Here is a 4,287-nt window from a genome sequence, read left to right on the forward strand (position 1 = left end):
ATATGCATTATTTTTGGAGAGAGCCATATTTTATAGAAGACACACCTTTCTTAATGTGACAGCAAGTGATGAATAATGGATGTCGTCCCTGAAATCAACATGTGACACTTTATTTCTTCCACACTTACGCGTTGAAGTATTGTTCGTTTGAAACTGGAAGACAATTTTATTTGTTGTTCTAATGTACTCGTATGTCAGGCATGCAGTGGGTTTAAGCTATGCATAGGAGTTTTCAAATTTGAATTACGCTCTGTAATTGGCAAAAGAAGCCACATTTCATTTAATCTATTGCATAAGAGTTGATCGTTGGTATTGGTATTTATTCAAAAAGTACCTTTTACTTTTTATGCTCGATAAATGGCTCAGTTAGAATATTTTGTGAGAAAGTTATACACCTCAGATTGAAGTTCCTTGACTTTCAGTGGGAATCTTTAAAGGTTTGTTCCTGATATTTTGTCTCATAACATTTCAGGGGTGGTGTGGAGCGCACTGTTGGCATAAGTTGACTTTTTTTCCACACCATGAGATAGACAATTCATTTTCTTGCAGTTTTCAACAAGTGTGCCTTAGATTGCTAATCTGTTTTATGTGAGGAAAGGTTTCTCAATGTATGCATGTATCAATCTTGAATGAATGCAATAAATCTCCCTTGAAAGACGCTTGGAGTTTCTTTGCTTTACTCTCAAGGGTCTACAAAGTTCAGCAGAAGAACAACACTTTATAGAACGGATCATGAAGTATGGCAAAGGGCTCTTTCTTCCTTTTACCTGAGTTAGTAATTATATACATATGGTACGCAGGGTGGGCAATTTTGAGAATCAGCTTGACTTTTGGACACCAAGCGGACAAAAGTGTACAAAGTGGACAAAAATAACATTCAAATGATAGACATAAGAAATACATTTAATTCGCTTGAAATCGATCTGAAGCCCGTAGATCTCTTGCACTTTGTCTGGGAGCAAATTGGATGTCTTCATGAACTTCGGCGTCCGGATCAGGAAAACCACGGACCGCCCGACGAAGGAATCGAAGATTTCTCTCCAATAAGCGACCTGATGGGAATCGAAGTAAGTATCGTCGGGGTGAGCGATTCTCGACAACAATGGCCAGTTTGTCCCATCGGCGTGTTGTGGGATCCTAAACCAGGACACGTTCGCCGACCAGAACCCTTTTCCGCGCACGAACGGTCCGATCGAAGTTAATCTTGCGTTGTTGGTCATCATGAAGACGTTTAGCATCGGTCACATCAGACTGAACCTGAAATTCAGGAAGAAATGCGCGCCAATGAGTTGGTAGCTTTGATCTCATGGGCTGACCAAATACAGGCTGAGCTGGGGATAGGCCATCCGAACGCGGCGTATTTCGTAGTTCCAGGAGCACGGAAAGAAACTCATTGGAGTCCCATCTCCTTCCGCACTTGGCGAGAAGATGTTTGAGACTTTTCAAACTCGATTCGGCATGCCCATTGGACTGCGGATGGTGCGGCGAAGATGGTTTCCAAGCAATACCCCACTGTCTGAAAAAATCCCGTTTAACGGACGAAGCAAACCGTGTCCCATTGTCCGACCTTAAAATATTGGGCACACCGGTCAAGGAGAAGAGGCCACGAAGTTCCCGAATAAGACCCACAGCTGTTGGAGATGCGTCAAATTTTGCAATAAATGGGAATCCAGAAAAGCGGTCCGAGTACACCAGATATTCCTTTCCCCCCGAATGAAAAAAAATCAGCCGAAACCATTTCAAATGGCCGGGATGGTTGATCGGTTGAAAAGAGCGGTTCGGCAGGATTAGAAGGTCTAAAGTAGGCACAATCTGGGCAAGACTCTACCATATTCGTAATATCTGAATTAAAACCTGGCCAAAACACGATTTGCCTTGCTCTTCTTTTCGTTCGCTCGACCCCCTGGTGACTAGAATGAAGTTCGTACAATATATCTTTTATTGCAGGAACGGGGACGACGATGCAAGCACCCCGGAGGACTAGATCTCCATCCTCGGAGAGCTCATCTGCCACTCTCTTGAAAAGGGAGACGTATCCATCACGAGCTTTGGTTACTGTCCCTTTCTCGACTGCGGACCTTAGTTGAAGATATTCAGAGCAATTACGTGCCACTTCCGACATCCGTTCCAAGGAGATATCGGTCCGACAAGCTTGAATCTTGGCTATCTCTAAATTGGTTTGATCCTCATAGACATCATCGTCCTCCTCGTCAACTGGATTTGAGATGGGAGCACGGGACAAAGCATCCGGGATAAAGTGATCCTTTCAACATCTCCATTCAACGGTAAACTTGAATTGAGAAAGACGGGATTTATAACTCAAGATTCGGGCATTTTCTATCGAGTTCATCATCTGATCATTGAAGATTGAGCGCAGGGGCTTATGATCCGTCACCACATAAATATGAAGTAGCTACTAGCCTTTGCAGAAAACCGACAAATCATTTCACTAACATTTTTAATTCCAAGATAAACACTAAAATGTGTTCTTGAGATCTCGATTCATTATCTTCATGCAATATAGCTTCGTAAAGTCAAAACAAATATCATTAATAGTTTTTGAATGTTGTAAAGTCAAAGCCACACTGCAACCAGGGCATTTGGTGGCTATGTAATTTTAACTGAAATCAAGTCTCAAATTTAAAAAAGCTTAGCACCTGTATATCAAATATCCAATAATACCTTTTTCATATTTGTAAAGAGTGTATGAATTACACTTTCATTATACAACTAAAACTAAGAAATATCTTTCTCTAAGAAAAGAAAGGGATTCTTCTCATTTTTTGACGTCAAACGCTGTTTTAAAAGGTAAAAAAATGTGCCTAACAATATTTCAAGTAACTTGTTTATGGAAGAAAAACCATAAATAGAGGAAAACTGTGTCATTATTAGATTTTTGCATTTGGTTAATTGTTCAATTTTTAGAATTAGCTCTTTTTAAGGGGAAATCCCAAATGACCGATGATTTTTATTGAAACATTTTTTGCAAAAAAGTTAGTAATGTTCAGTAAATGAAGCTATACAACCAGAATACAATATCCAATTATTACAGTTTTTGAATGCTTTGTAGATAAGATAAAAAAGAGATAAGAACATGTCTTTTAAATATCGTTGTTTGGTATGTTTGGTATATGGCAAAAGTTTTAAAGATTTATTTTGCTTTTGGAACCATCAACGAGTAATTTTTGAGGTAAAAGTTCTAAAGCTTCATAATTTTGGACATTTTTGGAACACTTTTGTTCACTTTGGCCAACCTTATTTTTGACACTTTTGACACTGTTAGACACTTTTGGACAGGGGTGGACAGAAATGTCCAAAAAAGAAATGCCTATCCTGGTGGTACGCCCCTTGGAAATCTTTCGGTAGCGAACTCTCCAACTCTCCGTGGACGACGGCTTGGTGCTTCTTCGTGGATGTCGGATCGTGGTGCCTCCGTCAGCTGTCAAGGGCGTTATTCGGCGCCTACATTCGTAACACCAGAGCGTCAAAAAAACAAAGCAACGGGCCCGTCAAATCGTGTTTTGGCCAGGATACTCCAACGACATTGCCACCCCCATCCAATCGTGTGAGCCTTGTCAATATTGCAGACCCGGTACCGTGCCCATACCCCTCATTTTGGACGTTGTGCCCAATGGTCCCTTCGAGACAGTGATTGCGCCATGGAAGGTTCCGAAGTGTGGGATGAATAATGAGGTGGTTCAATTTCATCATGACTGGTTTATTCAGAGGTAATCTGCGGAGTGACAATCGTATTGGGAAATTAGGGTATCATAGGTGAGTCTAGATCAGGAGTAGGCATCGATATTGTAACTTTGGTTGAGTCGGAATGAAGATATGGAGCATGTAGATGGATAGCTAGAACACGTTTGATGACATCATATGAACCCTCATATGTCTCGGCATATTTTTTGTCAAGATACAGCCTGGGTATTGACACATTGAAGTAGAAGCTGCACGATGAAAAGCAGCACAAATTTTGGGAGGCCATTGGGGCACTTTTCAAAACAGTAGAGGTACTAAAAATCCAAGATATAAATCTCAATATTGGACAATAACAGTTTCTAAGGTTTCAAAAAGTTAATTGCAAAAATACGAAATTCTAAAATACAAAAAAATCAGCCGCAAAACGGCTTTTTTCTTCTAAAATTAGTTTTTAGGCATGTTAATGAGTGAAACTTAGACAGTTTATAAAAATACCTACCGGCATGAACCATTCCTTTAATGGATAGAAGAACTGAACCTTCAATTTAATCCCTCAGCAAAGAGATATGAAGCCTCAAAAGTAGA

The sequence above is a fragment of the Tigriopus californicus genome, chromosome 7 (assembly GCF_007210705.1).
Source record: "Tigriopus californicus strain San Diego chromosome 7, Tcal_SD_v2.1, whole genome shotgun sequence".
NCBI classification, from domain to species: domain Eukaryota; kingdom Metazoa; phylum Arthropoda; class Copepoda; order Harpacticoida; family Harpacticidae; genus Tigriopus; species Tigriopus californicus.